Consider the following 24575-nt stretch of genomic DNA (forward strand, 5'->3'; position numbering starts at 1 on the left):
AAAAACGCGGTCTCTGTAGACACCACAGGCTCCACAAACGGCAACAAAAACAAACTGTGCTCACCCGCACCCCGAAACATAACAAACAGAGCTCCAGCCAATAACCGACAAGAAGTGTTGAAGGGTGGGGTTTGCGCGTTTGCGGGGTTAGTGCGCGTGCACATGAGGTGGGTGTGTGGAGGAGAGAGATGAAGAGGGAGGAAGTTTGAATTATGGCCGACACACGACCAAATGGACGACGTTCCGATGAACAGAACAACTTGCAAGAGGGACAAGGATAAGGAACGCGCGAAGTCCCGAATTTACATCGGAAAAACCTTTGAAATGTGGCGAGACCTCCGCCGGCAGAAGGGATTAGCTAGCAGCTACTATCCGACATTCAGTTGCTCTGTTTTTGCAGAACAGGTAAATCCACTTTTCTTTCTAAACTGACGTTCATGTTCGCCAAACCAACACAAGGATGTAATTAGCTAGATTTATGCAGTCAGCGTTAACTTTGGTGAATACAACATGTATGTTTCTAGCAGCGATCAATCTCTATTGTAAATAATCAAGCAAATTCACAGTAGGGCGACAATTTGTGTAAGTTAAGGGTTGTTTTCACCCACGGTTTGTCGTGAATTTGAATGTTCATTTATAGGCTATTGACAACTTTGACTAAATTGGTTTACAACGCCGCCGTTGTTTATGCTCACTGGGAAACGCGAAGCTAAACGTTATCTTGCTATCTTTGCGTCCTTGTATGGGAGCTATTTATAACCTCAGGTGGCAAAACGTAATAATTAGATAATTTTTCTCTTTTTCTGCATTCTGTTCTGCAATATATAAAAGCATTTATCTAACTTGGCGACATTACACATTGAATGAAGTATCAGTAAAACTTAACTTTGTAGTGACTATTTTGACTTTCCTTTATGCCGGAAGGGAGGGGAGGAGGGAGGAGACGGGATGAGGAGGAGGGAGGGTCTAGCCAGCCTCCGTTTTGTTTGACAATAATTCGAATGTCAACAAGAAGAAACGTCTCCCGGGATCGCTTAGACAACCTTTAATCTAGAAGCAGAATCAGATTTAACTGTGATTTTCTGCTGTAATAAACAGTTTAACTGGTAAGATCTTCAGAGGAGAAGTTGTGCAGCCATTACGTAAGAATGGAAAGACAGTCTCTGTGAAGGATGTCCTGAATCTGCACAGACAGTCTTTAGTTACAGGATCAGAGAATGACACTGTTCCTCTGTCATAGTCCAGCTGAACTCTCACACGCTGAAGCTTCTGTTTAACAGTGAAGACAGTGGCGGGTTGCTCTGGGGAATGTGAGATGTATTTGCTGTTTATGTACCACACACCCCAGACATTAGACTTCAAGAAATCCGCTCCCTTCCTTTGGTTTGATGCTGTTGTTATTCCAAGAACCCAGCTTGTATTGTCTGTCTCCAACCTCCACATCCCAGCAGTGTGTTCCTGAGTTAAAGCCCTCAGATCCCAGGACACATGGAAACCTGTCAAACCTCTCTGGATTATCAGGAAGTGTTTTATCTCCATCACTGAACGACACACCGGTCAGATCAGCAGAGAGTGTGAGACGAGGATGTGCTGTGTTTGGATCCAGAGTCAACGGAGCTGCAAAGAGAATAACATCAGATTACAGGATGAAATATGATGTATTAGATGTAAAACATTTTCCTTTTGTTGAAAGAGATCATAAATCATGCTATCATAACAATGGTCTCTGAGTTACTGCCAGAATGGATTGAGGCTTCAGGTTTAATATCAGTATTCAATAAACACTATTGTATCCTAATACATAAACATAAACCATGAGGACTTTTCATTATGAGTTCGCTGAATGATCTAATGATTTTCTGAAATACAGTTCAGATTCACTTGGTAATTCAAGTGATTATTAAGTATTTTTCTTTCAAATGTTGATGTTGTGTGTGTTTATATGTGAACTATCTTCTGCACTGGTGTCAAATCTGCTGAGACTCACTGTGTTGGACAGTTTCCAGCATCTTCTTCCAGACTCTGAACGGCAGGTTACCCAGATAACGCGACACATGAATCAAAGCTCCAGAACTCATCCGTGGATCAGGCTGTGAGATCTGGACTCTGAGGAACATTCAGGAGTCAGAACTGCAGTGAATTTGAGTTCAGATCCACTGAGAGAAGAGATACGAGCAGCTCACTTACCTTTCCATTGAGGCCTTAAAGTTCTGGAAAATATAGAGTTTTAAACATTTTAATATCTTATCAAACACTCTCATTGTCAGTGAGTCTCTCTATACAAGTTGTTTTCTGCACAAAGAATGAAGCCAGATTGATTTGTCACCTTTAGAAACGAGACGTCATTGTCTTTCATCATCTCCTCCATGTCTCTGATTGTGTGTGAAAGAGCTGAGATGTGTGTGTTCATCTCCTCCAGCTTCTCCTTCATCCTCTGCTTCTTCTGCTCCTCTTCCTCTCTCAGTGCAGTGATTGTAGCTTCTTCTTCGTCTCTGAGAAACTGATGAAGCTTCTCAAACTCTTCTTTAATCTGACGCTCTGTGTGCTCAGCTTGAGACTGAAATCAAATCACATTCACTTCAATCATCTCAATCAACACAGATCTCGGATACCCGACATATAACGGATCCAGAAGCAGAAGCTGCTCGTCATTTACAGAAATAATAATAATAGCTGGAATCCATTATATTTAATATATCAATTCATAACGGTATAAAGTGATCCTCCAGCTGTAATGAAAATGACTCTTGATTCTGTTTCCTCACATTGATGTGTTGAGCTGTTTCCTCAAACTCTCCTTTCTTATTTTCATTGTGTTGAAGATTCTGTTGTAAGGACTTCAGTGCTGTATTGAGCTCCTCCTAGAATTGAACAAAAATACATTAAACACCAGATTACAGTGAAGAGAAGAAAATACAGAGATATGATCATACAATACTGTGCAAAAGTATTTACCCCCACCCTGATTTCTTCAGTTTTGTGTAAATCTCTTACTAAATTGATTCGGAAATTAAAACTTACCATAACAAAGGCAATCTCAGTGAACACAAAGTACAGTTTGTAAATGACAATGTTATTTACTGAAGCAAAAAAAGTTATCCAATACTAACTGGGCCTGCGTGATAATGTATTTGGCCCCATAGTTACTAATTCCTCAAATCTCTGAAACTTGTAACAGTACAGTATAAAACGTTACTTGTGTTTTTTATTGTTTTCCTATGGCTATTGAATGAAAATGAGTATCTGGGTTTAACTTAATACCACTACAAGCCGCTAGGGGGCACTAGTGCAAGAGGGCTACCAAATATAAACCTGTAAAACCCATGAACAAGTCAGTTCAGTTTGGTAGAAGGAAACCTCATGGTTAACTTTTATGCTACCTGCTAGCTGTTGGAAGTCCTTTTCTGAGAACTCGTAGAGTTTATGCTCAAATAAAGGACTTTTTTCCATTATCAGTCATTATCATCATTGGACCAATACAACTCTTGTTGTGTTCTAGTGAACTATGTTTGGAGGATCCGCTATAGATCTCTGTGAAACGAGAGTTAGGGATCTGTGGGTTACCATACTGAAGCCATTGACTAACTTCACCTCTCCTTCATTTTGGATTATTGGAGTGTATCATTGCATCGCTCTCAAACAACCTTGTGGATTTAAACTCATCTCATCTCATCTCATCATCATCATCATCATCATCATCATCATCATCTCTGCTCATCTAAAGACTGGACATTGACGTTAAGTTTAATTTATTATTTTGTCACACCACCTCAGAGTTAAAGACTTTGCTTCAGTATATTTGTTTATTGTTGGAGGAATTATATAGTATGCACTTATGGAATAAAAAAGATAAAAAGGAATATTTGTTGAATGAAGTGGTTTAATTTTTCAGTACTGGTCAAATTTCTGTTGAACCTCCTCAGTGTAACACCTAAAGAAAAAAGGGGTTGTTGCAGAATGGCGCCCGAACAGGGACTCGCTTGAGCTTTTGTGGGATTCCTAGTATTTAAAAATAAATTTTGACGGTACTGAAAACCCTTCATAAACAAATATTCCTAACAATCATCTGCTATGGAAGAAAGAGAGCATATCTCTGATTATTCTGATGAAGCTTTCATTCATCGTAGGGATCCTGTGACAACTTTAATAGATACTTTTAGTGAATTGTACTTAGATTCAGAGGAAGAAAGGGAAGGTAGAGTTGAGTCACCAGACCATAGAGTTGAACAAGATGGAGAAACTGACAACTTACCCTTGCCTCCCCCACCTCATGATTTTCAAGAAGATAAGTTACAATTCGGCAGTGATGAAAATGTCCAACGAATGAGTAGTATTGAAGAGCACCTTGTGGATCTGGAACACAGAGTCAGTGACTTCGTTACCTCAGAGACATTGAGCACGAAACTGAGAGCATATGAAGACAGAATGAATTATCGTCTAAAAAGAGAGATAGATCGAGTTCACCAACAATGCTATGCCAAAATTGATGATTTAGCGAAGGGCATGGTGGATTGTTTGAAACGACGTGATAAACAGCTGGAGCAACAGTTCAAGGCTATTCATCCGGTCATGTCAACTCCTGTTCATTTCAGCACAGATGCATCTCACAGAAAATCTCAACGCAACCTCTAAGATTACCTCAATACCACAAGATACAACGAGGCAAGTAACACATCTTTCTTCAGCATCTCATCCGCCTTCTGTTAAAATGGATTTACCTACCTTTAGTAATCTGATTTCAGAAGACCCCATTGAATTTATAGATCGCTTTGAAGAGTATAATGAATTGAGACCCATGTCCCACGAAGAGGTGTTGGCAGCACTATCCGTGAGTCTTAAGGGAACCGCTAAAAGCTGGTGGAGAGCAGAGAAACAGTATATTAGAGATTGGGATTCATTCAAAGAAAAATTCCTGTTTTCATTTTTGAACGAAGACCACAAGGAAGTTGCTGCACAGAAATTGGCAAATTACCGACAGAGGGTCAACGAATCGGTGAGAGACTTTGCTTTCAACTATAGAGCGATGTCACTAAAAATTAACCCTTTGCTGCCTGAAGCTGAACTAGTGCAGGCAACGTTAAGAAACTGCAATCCGTGGTTGGCATCACTGTTGAGGGGAACGGTGAAAACTATTGATGAGCTGGTTCGTCTCGGTACCCAAATAGAAAGGGACTGGACTGAGAATAAAAGAAGGTGGAATCAAGAGAAAGGTGAGGAACAGAAGAAGAGTCTTGCTGGTGAGAAAAATCAGTCTAATCGCCTGATGCTGCTTGATCCTGCTGCTGGCTCTCAGTGTAATAATGTACTGCAGGCACCCTTGGTTTTAAATCACTCATTCTTCAATGCGGTCATTGATACGGGAAGCACTTTTTCTTTGATGCAACAGAAAGTATTGCAGAGACTAAAGAGAAAGGATGAGCTTTTGACCAGAAGCGATCAGACATTCATGCTTGCTAATGGCCAGAGTCAAAAAGCTCAAGGTAGAATACTCTGGGAATGTGAGATGTACGGATCAAAACATGAGGTCACATTCTATGTGATGAAAGATGAGGATTTGGCAGTACCTATCATCTTAGGTTTGAATTTCCTTAAAGAAGCCAAGGTCACCATTGATTTTAATGCCTTACGTATATCTCTGCCTGATACTAACTCTAGTCATCCCATGAGTTTTAATAAAACGCACGAGCACCCTGCTGTACGATTTTATGCTGCCCAAGGAGAAGTCGAGTTGATGTGCGATGAGAAGTCGAAGTTCATCGACCAAGTCATAGAAAACTCTCAGGCTGCAGTCAAGGTAAAGAATCAATTGAAAGCTCTTTTGTTGGAGTGGCCTTCAGTATGTACCACAAATATTGGACGTACAAGCCTGATCAAGCATGAGATTAAAACTATTGATGAACTTCCTATAAGAAAGAGACCATATAGAGTTTCGAGAATCAAAAATGATTTTATTGAAGAGCAAATTAAGGAGTTGCTTCAATTAAAAATCATCAAACCTTCTACATCTCCATGGGCCTCACCAGTGGTAGTCGTAGACAAAAAAGATAAGGGATCTAGGTTATGCATTGATTACCGAGGTCTGAATGCAAAGACACATCTTGATGCATACCCGATGCCTCAAATCACAGACATTCTGGATTCGCTCCAAGGAGCCGAAGTGTTTACCACGTTGGATTTAAAGAGTGGTTACTGGCAAGTCGAAATGGATCCTGCAAGTGTACAAAAGACGGCTTTCATTACAGCTTCAGGCCTATATGAATTTTTATGTCTTCCTTTTGGCCTCAAAAATGCTGCAGCGTCATTCCAACGGCTGATGGAACAGGTCTTGAGGGAGCATAAGAACAAATGTTGCATGGTCTATATCGACGACATCATTATATACTCACCAGACATTCAGTCTCACCTGCATCATCTCAAGCAAGTGTTCCAGAGTTTACACAACGCCGGGCTCACGCTTAACCTCAAGAAATGTAAGTTCATCTGTTCTTCACTGGACTACCTAGGACACACTATCACAGCAGATGGAGTTAAGATGAATGAAGACAAAGTGGATGCGATCAAGACATTTCCTACTCCTAAGAACTTAAAGGAGGTTCAGCGATTTCTGGGTCTAGCAGCTTGGTACCATCGCTTTATCCCTGATTTTTCTAGTAAAACAGCACCATTGCACGCACTGAAGAAGAAAGATGCGAAGTGGAATTGGACTGAAGAGTGCCAACGTTCATTTGAGCTGATTAAAGATGAACTTACTAAGGCACCTGTTTTAAACACACCTAACTTTGAATCTTCTTTTAGAGTACAGACTGACGCAAGCGATGTGGGTCTAGGAGCTGTGTTAACACAAGAGGTGGATGGCCAGGAGAAGGTAATTGCCTTCGCGTCACGTTTGCTCAGAGGTGCTGAGAAATCTTATTCAACATCAGAAAAAGAGTGTCTTGCAGTTGTATGGGCAGTAGAGAAGTGGCACCATTACCTAGAGGGTAGAGCGTTCGAAGTGATCACAGATCACGCTTCCCTAGTATGGCTATTCCAGCATCCAAAACCAACATCTAGACTGGAAAGATGGACTATAAGGCTGCAGGGGTATCATTTTGCTGTACGATACAGAAGAGGACAATGTAATGTAGTACCTGACGTATTGTCCAGAAGGTATGCAGTTGAGACACCAGCGGTGGTGTTATATACACCAGCTAAGGGCGGTTTTAATCCTGTCACGTGTGATCTGCCAGTGGATTTGTCACAAATTGCAGCAGAACAGAAACTAGACCCAGAGTGCCAAGAATTGATGGTTAAAGCAGAGAACCAGAAATCCACTGACTTGAAGAGAACGCACTATGTTTTCAAGAATGCAGTTTTATTTAGGAGTGTACCAGACTCCAAAGAAGGCCAGAGATTCCAAGTTGTCATTCCTGCAAAGTTGAAGGAAGCAATTTTAACATATGCACATGACAATCCCCTAAGTGGACATTTGGGTAAATTTAAGACACTGATGAGACTTTTAGAGTTTGCCTATTGGCCCTCAATTCGCACAGATGTATGGCAACACTGTAGGAATTGTCAGAAATGTCAGCAATACAAGCCGACTAACTTAAAACCAGCGGGGAGCCTTCAAAGTGTACCTCTAGTCGAGCCCGGCTATATGCTGGGAATGGACATCATGGGACCATTTCCCAGAAGCACCCGACAGAACGAATATCTGCTGGTTATAGTGGACTACTTCTCAAAATGGGTAGAAGTATTTCCCATGAGGGCTGCCAAGTCTGCTACCATTGTGCGAGTCTTAAGAGAGGAAATCTTCACGAGATGGGGAACACCAGCTTTTATTGTGTCTGACAGAGGTACGCAATTCACCTCCAACATTCTTGACCAAGTATGTAAACAATGGCATGTAACCCAAAAACTCACAACAGCATATCATCCTCAGTCCAACCTCACAGAAAGAGTCAACCGGAACCTAAAAACGATGATTGCCACATATGTTGAGCAAAACCACCGTACCTGGGATCATTGGATTTATGAGTTCAGATTTGCTCTAAATACTGCATGGCACGAAAGCACAGATTATTCTCCTGCAGAGATAGCTTTAGGCAGACAGTTGAAAGGTCCTCTGCAGCGAGCTTTACAGATTCCTCCAGACCCTGATCAACTATCGTACAGTACTCTTGAACGCCAAAAAAATTTGTATGAATCAGTAAGAGAGAATGTTGAGAAGGCTCAAGCTAGACAAAGAAGGTATTATGACTTAAGAAGAAGGACTCAGAATTTCGATGAGGGAGATTTAGTATGGGTAAAAACTCATCCCCTTTCTCGAGCAGATGATGCCTTTATGGCAAAAATTTCTCCTAAATGGAAGGGCCCAGCAAGAGTGGAAAAAAAGCTAGGACCTGTTAATTACAAGGTGGCTATGTTGTCTGATCCGACTCAGATAGATACTTACCATACCCAGAATTTAAAAATTTTCCATGGGAAAATTTAAGGTCACGGAGAGGGGTATGTAACAGTATAAAACGTTACTTGTGTTTTTTATTGTTTTCCTATGGCTATTGAATGAAAATGAGTATCTGGGTTTAACTTAATACCACTACAAGCCGCTAGGGGGCACTAGTGCAAGAGGGCTACCAAATATAAACCTGTAAAACCCATGAACAAGTCAGTTCAGTTTGGTAGAAGGAAACGTACTCGGTTACTAACGTAACCTCGGTTCTCTCTAGAAGAGGGAACGAGTACTGCGTTTTATCAAAACGCTACGGGGAAAAGTCTCTTTTCACGAAACACTGAAGCAAAAAATTATCCTTTAATTTTCATATATGTAAAACGCGTTGCGGCAGCAGCAGACAGCTATGGCGAGACGGCTTGCTCGCTCATTGGCTGCTCTGCGGCAACTGCTTAAGCCTATCGAGCGAGGCCTGGGATGACATCAGGCCAATGAGGGCGCTTCGCGCCCTCCTCGCCACTTCCCGCCGAAACGGGCGTGGCTTACCTCTATAAAAGGAGCTCGAGAAGGCTGACTCACTTGATTTTGATCGCCGAAGCGAACCAGAGTGAACCGTACGCACGGCAGAGAACGCAGTACTCGTTCCCTCTTCTAGAGAGAACCGAGGTTACGTTAGTAACCGAGTACGTTCTCTTACGAGAGTCCTCTCGTACTGCGTTTTATCAAAACGCTACGGGAACCCCTTGCAAAACGCCGTGCGTGCTGGGATAAAAAACACTGATCACCGAAAGCTTTTTCAGGCATACAGTGCATAATCACCAGATTGACTCACACAGAGTCAGGGAATAAGGGTGAGAGCCTTAATTCCCTAAACTTTAGCGTCGTAGAATAAACATGTCCACAGACGCAAGTATAATCATCACATAGACAGGGTAGGGAACCTGAACTAATGCGGAAAATGTGGGTCTTACACAGTTCTGCCCAAGATAGTCGGTAGCGCATAGCGCATGAGTTTCAGCGGTCTGACTAGACGGCCGAACAGATTACACCGACAAAAGCTTAGCCTGCAAGGCGGGAACCTCTAGGTTATAAAACCTGATAAATGTAGACGGCGAGGCCCAGCCTGCCGCCGTACATATATCCTGTAGGGAAATCCCGCTGGACCAAGCCCACGAAGAAGCAATGCTTCTCGTAGAGTGCGCTCTGACTCCCAACGGGCATGGAATGCCCTTGGCAGTATAAGCCAGCGCTATGGCGTCAACTATCCATCTGGATAGACTTTGTTTCGAAACAGCCATTCCTTTGGAACGTCCGCTGAACGAGACAAAGAGCTGCTCTGTCTGTCTGAAGACAGCAGAGCGGGACATATAAGCTCTTAAAGCCCTAACAGGGCAAAGAAAACTCGAGTCCCCTTCCTCACTCGATGCCGGCAGGGCAGCCAGGGATATGACCTGAGCCCGAAAAGGCGTGTTGAGGGATTTCGGCACATAGCCATGCTTAGGTTTGAGTATGACTTTAGAGTCATTAGGACCAAACTCCAAGCACGCCGGGCTCACAGAGAGCGCGTGCAGGTCGCCTATGCGCTTCACTGAAGCGAGAGCCATCAAAAACACTGTTTTGAAAGACAAATGTTTGAGGCTAATAGACTGGATAGGCTCGAAAGGGGAACCTTTCATGGCCGCTAGGACCGTAGAAAGGTCCCACAAAGGAACTGAAGGAGGTCTGGGCGGATTCAGTCTCCTAGCTCCCCTGAGGAAGCGGATGACTAAATCATTCCTTCCCAGCGACTGACCCAGCGTTGAACCAAAGAACGCTGAAATAGCCGCCACATACACTTTGAGCGTGGAAGGGGATCTGCCCTTATCCAGCAGCTCTTGTAGGAAGGAGAGAACCTCCGTTACCTCACATTCGAGGGGTGAAATGCTCCGAGCTGTACACCAGCCGGAGAAAACCGACCACTTCGAAGCATAAAGCCGCCGTGTCGACGGTGCTCTAGCCTGAGTGATGTTGTTCACGACTCCCTCTGTGAGACCAACGGGTATCCGTTGAGCACCCACACATGAAGGGACCACAGTTCCGGGTGTGGGTGCCAAATCGAGCCCCCGGCCTGCGAGAGGAGATCTCTCCTCAACGGCAGTGGCCATGGAGCGATATCTGCCAACTGCATCAGAACTGGGAACCATATCTGGTTCTCCCAGAACGGAGCTACAAGCAGGACTGGGCATTTCGTTTCCCTGACCCGTTCAAGCACCTGTGGCAGGAGGGAGACGGGGGGAAAAGCGTATAACGGGCAGCGCGGCCACCTCCGGGACAGCACGCTGTCGGTCTTTGAAAAGAACGCGGGGCAGTGCGCGTTTTCGCGGGACGCGAAAAGGTCCATCTCCGCTCTGCCGAATCTCTCCCACAACAGCCGGACTGTTTGTGGGTGTAGAGACCATTCGCCCGGGGGAACATTGTTCCTGGACAGTCTGTCTGGGCCCACATTCTGAAGCCCAGGTACATGCACTGCTCTCAGCGAGCGTAAGTTGTGCTGAGCCCATAATAGGAGGCGTTTCGCCAGCCTGTACAGGGATATGGATTTCAGACCGCCCTGGCGATTTATGTAGGACACCACAGCCATGTTGTCCGAACGGACTATGACGTGTTCGTCCTTGATGTGGGGACAAAAACGCGTCATCGCGTTGTGCACTGCCAGCATTTCTAGGCAGTTTATGTGTAGGAGCTTTTCTCGTTCCGACCACAGGCCGAAGAACGGTCTGCCCTCGAGCAGAGCTCCCCATCCCGAGGTGGATGCGTCTGTCGACACCATCCTCACTCTCGAGGAAGTCCCCAGGCTTACACCTGATTGGTACCAGTCGTCCGCCGTCCAAGGCGCCAGGGCTGAAACACAGCTCTGATCGACCTTGAGGCGTAATCGACCGGTCGCCCACGCTCTGCGCGGTACCCGCGTTTTCAACCAGAACTGCAGCGGGCGCATGCGGAGCAAGCCCAGCCGGAGAACTGACGATGCTGAAGCCATGAGACCCAGCATCTTTTGAAACTTCCTGAGCGGGGTGACAGCGCCGCGGCGGAAAGACCTCGCCGCGCGCTGAATGATCAACACGCGCTGTGGTGACAGCCGCGCTGTCATAGACTGTGAGTCCAGAACTACGCCCAGAAACAAAATCGTTTGACTGGGGTTCAATGAACTCTTTGTCCAGTTGACTGTGATACCAAGATTCTCGAGGTGATCGAGTAAAATGGTTCTGTGCTCCACGAGCTGTGATCGTGATTGAGCTAGGATCAACCAGTCGTCCAAATAGTTCAGCACTCGCATGCCTCTGAGTCTGAGAGGAGCGAGCGCTGCGTCCATGCATTTCGTAAATGTACGGGGTGCTAGGGACAAGCCGAATGGCAGGACTGTATACTGGTATGTCTGACCCTCGAAGGCGAATCTCAAGTATCGCCTGTGGTGTGATGCTATTTGTATTTGAAAATACGCGTCCTTCAGATCTATTGACATGAACCAGTCTTCTCGGCGAACATGCGCGAGAATTTTGCTGGTTGTGAGCATTTTGAAACTGCGTTTCACCAATACTCTGTTCAACCGTCTTAGATCCAGTATGGGTCTGATACCGCCGTCCTTTTTGGGGACTAGAAAGTATCTGCTGTACAGTCCCCCTTCGCTTAGAGCTGGGGGAACGCGCTCTATCGCCCCTTTGCTTATCAGTTTTGATATTTCGGCTCGAAGTAGGTGGGCTACTTCCAACGAGACCGTAGTTTCGACGCGCGCTATGAAGCGGGGAGGGCTCCGACAAAACTGTAGCGAGAAGCCTCTCTTTATAATGCCTAGCACCCAGTCCGAAACCCCTGGGAGCGCTGCCCATGCTTCTGCATGGCTGGCTAGGGGCTGGATATGGAGCGCGCTCTGATCGCCGTGCGACAGAGGCGCTTCGGGGGATACAAACATAGGCGTTATGCCTGTGGCATTTGAGGCGGGGCGCGCGCTTAATACAGCGGGCGAGACGCTCGTCCTTGACCTTACTACAGTGCTTAGCTGAGTGAGGGAGGACTGAGAAAGTCTCATAGGACCCATGTGAGCGAGTAGATGTGGGCTGGGAGCGGGCACATTTACTGCTTTCGGCGCGGCGTCTGCCTGAGCAGAGCGCGCGCTCACAGTTCTCGTTTTTACAGAGAGCCTGTGATGTGTTAGACATAGTGTTCGTGGGCACTGGGAAGTGGGCACTCTCACTATGCTGGAAGCGCAACCGACCTGAGTCGATTTTATGTGCGCGGGCCCTACGTGTAGGGCTGTGCTTATGTGTAGTGATGGGCACTGAGGAGTGGGCATCGAGACTACATTTATAGCACCATCGGCCGTGGCCGGGACACCAGAAAATACACTCTTTTTGAGATTTATCTGGGTAGCCGTGAGAACGGCTTTTGTGTGCAGGCAAGCGGGCGGCAGTGCAGGCTTGCTCTCTGCAGAAAACACTGGAACAGTCGCAAACCTTGGGACTGAAACAGCGGGGCGCTTGGGTGGGAGGCCGGCCGCAACGGGACTCACACACCTGCGCTTTCCCAGGCTTGCTAGGACTTCTTCGGCACTTCCGGTTTTACCACAACCCTCGATCGCGGCCCGCGCGAAGAGGGGCGCTGGACCGAGAGCGGGGCCTCGAGCTGCGCTGTTGTGGCTGTTGCGAAGAGGCGGCCGAAGGCGGGGGCTGAGGCTGAGAGCTCCGCGGAGTCCGTTTGTCACGAACCGCTGCAGAACCGGAGCGCTTCGGCAGGAAGTGCTTGAAGGCTTGAGACGCTTTCTGGGCCTCGGTAAATCTCTCGACGAACTCGGAGAGAGAAGAACCAAAAAGGCCGGTGGAAGACAGCGGGGCATCGAGAAACGCAGTGCGCTCGGAATCGGCCATCTCCGTGAGCGTCAGCCATAAGTGCCTCTCAGCGACAGTGGCGGAAGCCATACACCGTCCCATGGCTTGTGCGGCGGCTTTAGTAGCTCGGAGCGTGAGATCTGAAGCGCTCCTTAAATCCGCGATGCAGATAGCGTCAGGTCCCATCTCGTCCAGCTTACGGAGGAGATCACCCTGGTAAATCTGCAGCGTAGCCATGGTGTGTAGCGATGACGCGGCCTGCCCAGCGGCGGAGAAGATTCGCGCGAGCAGCGTCGACGTCATGCGGCAGGCTTTGGAAGGCAACACCGGTTTAGTCCGCCGTCCAGCAGAGGGCGGGCAAAGGTGGGTCGCTATCGCCTGTTCCACCGGCGGAAGAGAGAGGTAGCCTCGGTCACTGGCATTATCCAGAGAGGAAAATGCGGGTGACACAGATGAGCGCGTCCGCGCAGAGTAGGGCGCGTTCCAAGCCTTCGCAACTTCTTCATGTAACTCAGGAAGAAAAGGAGCGGGCTTAGATTCCGGAGAAGTGCGCTCACCAGGGAGGAAGCTAACATCCAGCCGGGTTCGAGAGGGGGGCTCCGGTGCAGACCACTCGAGGCCGAGGCTCGCCGCGGCCAGCGCGAGTACCCGCATGAGCTCCGTCTCTATGTTGGCTCTCGTTGAGGGCTTGCGGGCAGGAGGCGCGAGATCCTCAAAGCTCGCCCAATCCTCGCTGCCTGAAGCTAGCAGAGAGCAGGAATCCTTCTCCCCCGACGCGGCCTCTGAACCGACTTCCTCTGATGAAGCGGCGGCAGACTGCGGGCGCTGGGCATCAGGAAGTGATTCGAGAGAGGCCGGTGAAGCTGGCGGGCGAACCGGCGAGCTTGGTCGGGCTGGAGCGGGTTCCGGGACCCGCTGCGAGCGGCGCTTCTTACGGCGCGGCATCGAGGAGGGCGCGAAGCGCCCTCATTGGCCTGATGTCATCCCAGGCCTCGCTCGATAGGCTTAAGCAGTTGCCGCAGAGCAGCCAATGAGCGAGCAAGCCGTCTCGCCATAGCTGTCTGCTGCTGCCGCAACGCGTTTTACATATATGAAAATTAAAGGATAATTTTTTGCTTCAGTGTTTCGTGAAAAGAGACTTTTCCCCGTAGCGTTTTGATAAAACGCAGTACGAGAGGACTCTCGTAAGAGAACCTCATGGTTAACTTTTATGCTACCTGCTAGCTGTTGGAAGTCCTTTTCTGAGAACTCGTAGAGTTTATGCTCAAATAAAGGACTTTTTTCCATTATCAGTCATTATCATCATTGGACCAATACAACTCTTGTTGTGTTCTAGTGAACTATGTTTGGAGGATCCGCTATAGATCTCTGTGAAACGAGAGTTAGGGATCTGTGAGTTACCATACTGTAGCCATTGACTAACTTCACCTCACCTTCATTTTGGATTATTGGAGTGTATCATTGCATCGCTCTCAAATAACCTTGTGGATTTAAACTCATCTCATCTCATCATCATCATCATCATCATCTCTGCTCATCTAAAGACTGGACATTGACGTTAAGTTTCATTTATTATTTTGTCACACCACCTCAGAGTTAAAGACTTTGCTTCAGTATATTTGTTTATTGTTGGAGGAATTATATAGTATGCACTTATGGAATAAAAAAGATAAAAAGGAATATTTGTTGAATGAAGTGGTTTAATTTTTCAGTACTGGTCAAATTTCTGTTGAACCTCCTCAGTGTAACACCTAAAGAAAAAAGGGGTTGTTGCAAACTGTATTTATAATGTTGTTCAGCTGGACTAAACACAGCCAGTCCTGATCACTGCAGCCCTGTTCAATCAAATAAACACTTAAATAGGACTTTTTCAACAGCATGAAGTTGGTTAAAAGGTCTTAAACAGTAACACACTATTGACAAAGGTGAAAGAAACTCCAGGAATAATGATGAAGACGGTGATTGAAATACATCCATCTGTGATGGATTACAAATCTATTTAAAAGGCTCTTGGACTCAAAGAACCACAGCGAGAGCCATTATATCCAAATGGAGAAAACTCGGCACAGTAGCAAACCTTCCCAGAAGTGGCTCAAAGTCACCAAAGGGCCAAGAACAACATCGTAGGAACTGAATTTTCTAATTTTCTATCAGAAAATGCTGAAGCACAATATCCCATCTTTAGTCTGCAAACTGAAGCTCAAGCAACAAGACAATGATTCAAAGAATAGTGAGTAAATCCACCTCTGAATGGCTCAAAAAAGCACAATTACAGTTTTGGAGTGGCCTTGTCAAAGGCCTGACTTGAAATCAATTGAGATGATGTGGCAGGACCTTAAACAGTGAGTTCATGCTTGAAAACCCTCCAATGAGGCTGAACTAAAGTTGTCCGCTCAATTGTTTTTTTTTTTTTTTTTTGTGCAAAATAATAATATCTATGAAAAAGGCTCCACTATTTAGTAGGAGACACAAAAACATAAGAAATCAGGATGGGCAAATACTTTTACAGCACAGTAAATGTCATATAAAGTTGAGTAAAATGACATTGAAATAGTAATGCATGCATGTGATGATATCTGTTAATGACTAATTATTGTTCTTTACATGTGAAACAAGAAACATTTGTCTTACCTTATATAATGAAACCACTTTACTAATGGGTCTGAATTTATGATTGTCATGTTTTTGTGAATTAATACACTCTATACACACAGGCTGTTTGTCCTCCAGACAGAAGAGTTTGAGTTTCTCACTGTGTAAACTGCAGATCTCCTCAGATCCTGATGAACGTTTCTCATTTCTCTCCTTCAGGAACGACTCACACAAGTTTTTTAATGCCAGATTGAATGGAGGATCATCTTTTGAGGATCTTCTCCTGCAGACAGGACACTCCTGAGTCAATGGCGCCACCAGGGGGTGGCCAGGGGTGGCCGTGGCCACCCTTGGCCGACTCCTGGCCACCCCACTGGCCACCCCGCTGGCCAGTATAAATTTTAGTAGCATCAGTTATGCATTTCATCCCTAATGCACAGCCAGGCAGGCCGCTCTAGACCTTCGATCACACACAGTAGCCAGTACTCCCCCGGGACCCCCGCCCATAGACTGTAAAAAAATAGCCCCCGCCCCTCCGTCAATGCCGCTGTTGCGCGCTCAGACAGCAACAGCTCAGCGCGTGCCCGTCAGTCAACAATTTCAAAAGAAGTTAAGAAGACGAAGAAGACTACCGCGTCAGTTTGGGTGACAAAGTCATCTGAAGTCATTCCATAGCTTAATGTGAGGGACTGAAGTCTATTTACATCATTTAAGTTTATGGAAACTCGTTTTCCCTCCTCTGTGGCGGTCAATCATTCTCCATTCAGTATTCAAACAGCGCGCGCGCCTCTGCCGGTTGGATGCACGGTAAAACTCTCTCCATTATGATATATTCACATTATAATGCATTATCTGTAGATAAAAGGTTGTGGATTTGCATAAAATGACTTTATTTTGTTGGGGTTTGTTGCTGTTTTTAAACGACTTACTACCGTGTGCTTGTTAGATCACACACATCACAAGGACTATGAATCGGCATCAAACGCACAATAACTGGAATTTAAAACTGTGAAACAAATGATCAATAAACTGTTGGATAGATAGACACTAGGATTTGTGTGCTCGACATTTCTTTGCTTTGTGCCGTGAACTTTTAAATGCTTACTTGTTCAGCGCAGCGCTGCACACTGTGACTCCATGTTGCTTTGAGCACATCATTCTGCACCCGCGATGCGCATACACGCTTTGTGCGCTCTGTTTTGAAGCATTTCATATTATCATGGTTTTGCGCACTGAAAGATTATTAAAAGCCTATATTTTATATACCTAGCCTGCTCAATACATTTAAAATAAGCATCATTTAATTGTATATTATTTCTTTGTAGTGTAGGCTATATAAATATATACACTTCTGAATTCTTGACATTAATATATAAATATAATATATTTGTATCTGCTTTTCCCCAGTAACTGTTTTGTTTGCAATAAATGTACACCTTATGCCAAATATAATTGCAAAATAAAACAGAATTGTTGTGTTGTGCCACCCCAAGATTTTAAGTGGCCCCATCTGGCCACCCCTATGAAAAATTTCTGGAGGCGCCACTGTCCTGAGTTTCCTTAGTTTTCCAGAACTGTTGTAGACACTCTTTACAAATACTGTGACTACAGGACAGAAAAACAGGAACATTGAAGATTTCACAGCAAACAGGACAAATATAATCTTCTTCAACAGCTGAAGCCATTTTCACTGTTTGAGTCTCGCAAACTAAACTCTACTTTCACTTTTTGAACAACGGTTTACAAAAATGAATCAAGATGAGAATCAAAGATCTGCTGTCTGTTCAGAAATGAACATCACAAAAATCCTTCTGTAAAGTTTTTCTCTTTCTCCATTGATTGCTTATTCTTTATTGCTTTTGTTGAGACAAAGTCGGTGTGACAGAAAGGAGAAATGCTCCGGAGAAAAAGTCAAGTCTCTTCCTGGTTAGTGTTGTAAGAGGGAGGAGTTTATGATCACCTTTGGGTGTACAAACAGATCAAACAGGAACATCGGGATTTCATCAGGTAAAATGTATTCAAAATGGACCTGCATTGAAATGTTAAAATATAATGCTGTTAAACTTTGAATAAAACAAACACACACACAAAAAAAAAAAAAAAAAATTAAAATACAAAACTATTAATTATAAACAATCTCAAAATGCTTATACATGTTTCATTTATTGCTCTTTATTTGTCAGAGAGTTTCTCCAGGGTCTGTCATGATCAAATCAAATCAAATTTTCTTTATGTAGCACATAAAAACAACAGTAGCTGGCCATTGTGCTTTACAACAGAATACAAATCTAAAAAACTAAAAAAGAGTGCAAAGGGAGTTTACATCAAAAACACCAATCATAAAATTCAACATTAATTTTCTGTCATGCTCAAATCTTTGTCAATGTAATGGGCAGGAATAAAGACCTGAGCGACTTTGACAAGGGCCAGATTGTTATGGCAAGGTGACTGGGTCAGAGTATCTCTGAAACTCAAGGCTTTTGTGTCGCTGCCGGTCAGCAGTGGTGAGGATTCACCAACAGTGTCCGAGGAGGGACGAACACACACCGGCGACAAGGTGTTGGACACCCAAGACTCATCAATGGACGAGGGCAATGAAGGCTATCCCGTCTGGTCCGAGCCAACAGAAGCTCTAGTGTAGCATAAGTCACACACAACTTTAATGATGTTATGGGAAGAAGAAGAAGTTTTATTTATATAGCGCATTTCCAGTGCTCAAGGTCGCTTTACATGGGAGGAATGTGTCACAACACACAGTGCACCACATTCTGCTGTGTATGGGGCCAAAGACCAATCAGAGTGCCTATGATGAGCCCTGTACACCTTCAACGATATCTGAGACAATATATTGTTCTTACAAATAATGCACACTAAGGGGCCGATCACACCTGACGCGTTTTTCAGGTTCGAGAACGCGAGGTGCACAGCACTTTACATTACACAGAACGAGCAGTGCGCTGCGTTTTTTATGTTGCTAGGCAACCAATGAAGCAGCTGTGCTGTCAGTCAGGTAAACGTCAAATCAGCCATTTATTACCTTTATTTACTTTCTGTTAACATTGTGGTAGTTACGGTTCGTGAAGTCGTTAAGCTCCTGGTAACCCGCGAGAGCACCACAAGTTTATCCTCTATCATCGCACTTTCCTGGCGTTCAAGCAACTGTAGCTTTCATCACTTAAACGGAAGGCCCGCCTTTCACTTCATTCGATTGGACAGTGGAAAAAAACACGATGACGTCAGGCACTTTTTCCGCTTGGAGTTGCTTTTTTTTTCAACTTCAAAAACGCGAGGCGCAGCGGGCGGTAAAACGCGAGGCGCAGCAGGCGCATAAACAGCGTGCAGAACGCTCGCTGCCATAGGAAACCAATTGAAAATAGGCGCCTCTCACTGCAAAAAGCGCGTCAGGTGTGATCGGCCCCTAAATGCATGATATACATGATATATTATAAGGATCATGACAGCAAATGTTTTTTTTGTTAGCTGTAATAAATTGTCATTTGGTCTGTTTATTATTATGCTATGAAATGTGTCACATTCACCGTCTGTCATCGTCTTGTCTTCACTACACTTCCGTCTTGTCTTCACTACACTTCCCAGAATCTTCTGTAATCATCACCTGCACCTGCTCCTCATCACCTGTGATCATCCTCATCATCATCATCACCGTCACCTGTTGTCCTAGTCATTATCTGTGTATTTAAGTTCCCCTCTCACTCCTTGTCTTGGTTGGTTATTGTTTGTGCACCAGTACACTGTTTCTTGTTTGTTTTGAGTTACCTTCATTTAATAAACCTTTGTTATTTTTGTACTTCGCTTGTCTTCTTCCTCAACCCGGACCTTACAGAATAACCGACCACATCATGAGCTGGGAGCTCGCTGGACAGATCGCGGCTTTGGCTCGGGATAGCCGCGATCTGTTGCATCACGGCATTCCAGCTGAGCCTGCACTTCACGCCAGTCCAGCCGAGCCTGCATTTCACGCCAGTCCAGCCGCGCTTGCACTTCACGCCAGTCCAGCCGAGCCTGCATTTCACGCCAGTCCAGCCAAGCCTGCACTTCACGCCAGTCCAGCCGCGCCTGCACTTCACGCCAGTCCAGCCGAGCCTGCACTTCACGCCAGTCCAGCCGAGCCTGCACTTCACGCCAGTCCAGCCGAGCCTGCACTTCACGCCAGTCCAGCCGAGCCTGCACTTCACGCCAGTCCAGCCGAGCATGATACAGTTGTTGGCCCAGAGAGGCCAGATCCAGTTCCGAGTCCAGCCGAGCCCGCACTTCACGCCAGATCTGCCTAAGCTAAGGCAGTTCGCGTCATGCCCACCGAGACTGAGACAGTTGTTGGCCCAGAGAGGCCAGATTCAGTCCCGAGTCCAGTCCCGAGTCTTCGAGCAAGAGCCAGAGCCAGTCTTCGAGCAAGAGCCAGAGCCCTCTTCGCCACTGGTCCTGCCCAGCTCAGAACCCTCTTCGCCGCTGGTCCTGCCCAGCTCAGAACCCTCTTCGCCGCTGGTCCTGCCCAGCTCAGAGTCGCCTTCGCCCCCGTCTCATCCAGTCTTGAACCAGAGCCTGATAATTTCCCCAATACATTTTTTTTTGGTGGGGGGGGTGGGGCTATAAGTCCTCTGGGGGGACCGTGGAGGCCTCACCGACACGGTTCCCAATGCCGTCCTGGCCACCTGAAGGGTCTTCTCCGCCATGGCCGCCCGAAGGGTCTTCTCCGCCATGGCCGCCCGAAGGGTCCTCACCGCCATGGTCACCTGAAGGGTCTTCTCCGCCATGGGCACCTGAAGGGTCTTCTCCGCCATGGCCGCCCGAAGGGTCCTCACCGCCATGGTCACCTGAAGGGTCTTCTTCGCCATGGCCGCCCGAAGGGTCCTCACCGCCATGATCACCTGAAGGGTCTTGATCGCCATGGCCGCCCGAAGGGTCCTCACCGTCATGGTCACCTGAAGGGTCTTGATCGCCATGGCCGCCCGAAGGGTCCTCACCGCCATGGTCACCTGAAGGGTCTTCTTCACCATGGCCGCCCGAAGGGTCCTCACCGCCATGATCACCTTAAGGGTCTTCTTCGCCATGGCCGCCCGAAGGGTCCTCACCGCCATGATCACCTGAAGGGTCTTCTTCGCCATGGCCGCCCGAAGGGTCCTCACCGCCATGATCACCTTAAGGGTCTTGATCGCCATGGCCGCCCGAAGGGTCCTCACCGCCATGGTCACCTGAAGGGTCTTTCTCGCCATGGCCGCCCGAAGGGTCCTCACCGCCATGATCACCTTAAGGGTCTTGATCGCCATGGCCGCCCGAAGGGTCCTCACCGCCATGATCACCTTAAGGGTCTTTCTCGCCATGGCCGCCCGAAGGGTCCTCACTGCCATGGTCACCTGAAGGGTCTTTCTCGCCATGGCCGCCCGAAGGGTCCTCACCGCCATGGTCACCTGAAGGGTCTTTCTCGCCATGGCCGCCCGAAGGGTCCTCACCGCCATGGTCACCTGAAGGGTCTTTCTCGCCATGGCCGCCCGAAGGGTCCTCACTGCCATGGTCACCTGAAGGGTCTTGACCGCCATGGCCGTCCGAAGGGTCCTCACTGCCATGGTCACCTGAAGGGTCTTTCTCGCCATGGCCGCCCGAAGGGTCCTCACCGCCATGGTCACCTGAAGGGTCTTTCTCGCCATGGCCGCCCGAAGGGTCCTCACTGCCATGGTCACCTGAAGGGTCTTGACCGCCATGGCCGTCCGAAGGGCCTGCTTCGCCATGGCCACCTCCTCGTCCTGCACCACCGTGGCGGCGATACCATCCTGGAGTCTCCTGTCTGTCATCTCTCTGTTCACCCTTCGGTCACAGACTCCAGGATGCCCACCCCCCCTCCCGTGTTCTGCCTTCCGCGGCGCGGGTCGCGCCTAGCGGGAGGGGGGAGTAATGTCACATTCACCGTCTGTCATCGTCTTGTCTTCACTACACTTCCCAGAATCCTCTGTAATCATCACCTGCACCTGCTCCTCATCACCTGTGATGATCCTCATCCTCATCATCACCGTCACCTGTTGTCCTAGTCATTATCTGTGTATTTAAGTTCCCCTCTCACTCCTTGTCTTGGTTGGTTATTGTTTGTGCACCAGCACACTGTTTCTTGTTTGTTTTGAGTTATCTCCATTTAATAAACCTTTGTTATTATTGTACTTCGCTTGGCTTGTCTTCCTCAACCCGGACCTTACAAAATGTAAACAAAAAAGTGTATGGTTTATTTGAGGAATTGGAGTCTGTTAACTACTGAACTTTTTTTGCCTTATTTATTGCCTTTTCCCCATCACATTAATAATCATAAATTAGGTGTAATTCGAAAACTGAAAACTGTTTTGAAAATTGACATTGTGTAACACTAAACTTAAACTTGTATATTTATTTTTACGCTGCTTTTTGTAGGTCGTTTTTTTTTAACATCTTGGGAAAATGTTATGGGCTTTCTCATCAAAATATGACTTTCTGTCACAGAACAGGACTGATTTATGTCCACCGTATAGACACCAGGACTCACAGCATGTTCATCACACAACAAGTGAAATTATAGATCAATATTCCTATAACATATTAGATATTATTATGAAAATATTGCCAATTATCACTCCCATTATTACACTTTTTTTTCCATTACATGTTTCCCCAAGAATGCTAATTAAATAGTGTATAGATATGTTGAATTGAATGGGACTACACATTTATAGCCATTTTACCCAAATATTGTATGAAGTAAAATGGTGTATCATTTCATTCTATTATATCTTTTATTACATAGTTGAGAATTCTTCTCCTTTTCTCTGGGTTTTTATTTATTTATTTGTCTATTAAAAATAAAAAAGTTATTCTTCAGTATGTCAGACTTTGCTGAATCACCTCTGCCGTATGTAGGCTACTAAAGTTTTTCTTTTTCTTCTTTAATAATCAAATTTATTAAAATAATCGGGACAATCCTACTGGATAATAAGCTCGATAGCCTAACGTTAATCGTTTCATTGGCTGTTTTTTGGTTTATGCTGGTTTAGCTGGTTTTAGTTGGTTTTAGACTTCACTTTCTCCATTGAATCCAATGGGGTCGCTGTGTCCATTTCTTTTACTGATTACTTAAAAATGATACAATGTGATTTTCTGGATTTTTGTTTTAGATTCCATCTCTCACAGTTGTAGAGTAGCTATGATAAAAATTACAGACTTCTACATGCTTTGTTAGAGGGAAAACCTGCAAAATCGGCAGTGTATCAAAAACTAGTTCTCCCCACTTTATGTTCATATGTATATTATCATATAACTCTAGCTCTGAAACATATGAATGTACTAAGGCAGCAGCTGTTTATATATTCATGTATAATGATTGACAGCAGGGATGGATTACTGACCGGGCCTATGGACCAATACCCAGGGGCCCTCGCCTACCAGAAGCCCGGGGGGGCCCTGGGGCTTTAAGGCCACGCAATCCAGTTTGGTTCAGAAAACCCATTAACAATGAAATGTTTATTAATGCTGTAATATATGTGTCCCATAGCCTACACAAGGCCTCTTAAACAAGGCACTTGGACTATGAGGGCTCCCTGGAACTTACTCTTGGGCCCTATGTGAATATGAAGGCACGGTTCCAAGGTGGGAATATTTTGTTTCACGGAGACATGGCTGGATGACTCCATTACGGATGCTGAAATCGAATTGGATAACTATTTGGTAATTAGGAGAGATCGAAACCGCAAAGGTGGAGGGGTGTGTATATATGTAAGAGCGGACATTGGTTTTAATCATAGAATGGACTTAAATAGTGAGAAGGTTGAAGCGGTTTGGTTAGATATTTTGCTACCGAAGAGTAAGCCCATACTAATTTGCGCATGTTATAGACCGCCTGATCAAACACAGTTTTATGAACTTTTAGAGGATGTTTGCTCAAATTGCATGGACCTGGTTAAATCTGAAGTTATCATGTTGGGGGATTTTAACACTGATGTTCAGAAAAGTGATGTTTCAAGGTATAAAGCATTGATGAATTTCTGTCGCTCCAATAGTTTACATCAGCTGATTAATGAACCTACACGTGTGTGCTCTACCACCCAAACCACGATTGATCTTGTCCTAGTGTCAGACAAATCTAGGATAATAGAAAGCGGGGTTATAAAATATAGGTTGAGTGACCATTCTATTATTTTCTGTACTAGAAAGATCAAGAAAGCAGTGCTCAACTGTCACACTTCTATAAAAACCCGTTCACTGAAAAAGTATAGCAAAGAAGCACTGAATGGCTATTTAAATAAAATGAACTGGTCTAAAGTTTTGCAATGTAGTGACGTGGACGGAGCATGGTGCCTATTTAAAAGTATGTTTTTAGAAGTTGTGGATAAAATAGCCCCATATAAAGAAATTAGAATAAGGCAGAGAACAGAACCCTGGGTGAATGATGACGTCCTTGAGGCAATTAGGGTAAGAAATAGGAAGTATGGGAAATTCAGAGAAAACAGGGATGAGCAGAGTTGGGCTGATTATAAAAAGGCAAGAAATGAAGTTAATAGATTAGTGGGCAATACTAAAAAGGCATATTTCACTGAAAAAATTGCTGAATATAGAAACGACTCAGGAAAGTTATGGAAATCCCTTAAGCAACTTGGCTACAGTAAAAGGCTAAAAACAAAAAATAGTAATATCACTCTAGACCTTGGCAACACCAT

The 24575-nt window shown here is 45.5% G+C and overlaps 1 pseudogene across 1 annotated transcript; it reads right to left on the reverse strand.

Annotated features, from left to right (window-relative positions):
• Positions 1-1068: 1068 nt before the first annotated feature.
• LOC308700504 (zinc-binding protein A33-like) lies at positions 1069-17573 on the reverse strand (annotated as a pseudogene). Its single transcript has 7 exons — positions 17439-17573; positions 15928-16188; positions 2766-2861; positions 2327-2557; positions 2188-2210; positions 1988-2106; positions 1069-1617 (listed from the first exon to the last, which is right to left on the reverse strand). The product of its transcript is annotated as a zinc-binding protein A33-like (transcript).
• Between the last annotated feature and the right edge of the window lie 7002 nt (positions 17574-24575).

Source organism: Scardinius erythrophthalmus, assembly GCF_964197995.2.
Source record: "Scardinius erythrophthalmus genome assembly, chromosome: 13".
NCBI lineage: Eukaryota > Metazoa > Chordata > Actinopteri > Cypriniformes > Leuciscidae > Scardinius > Scardinius erythrophthalmus.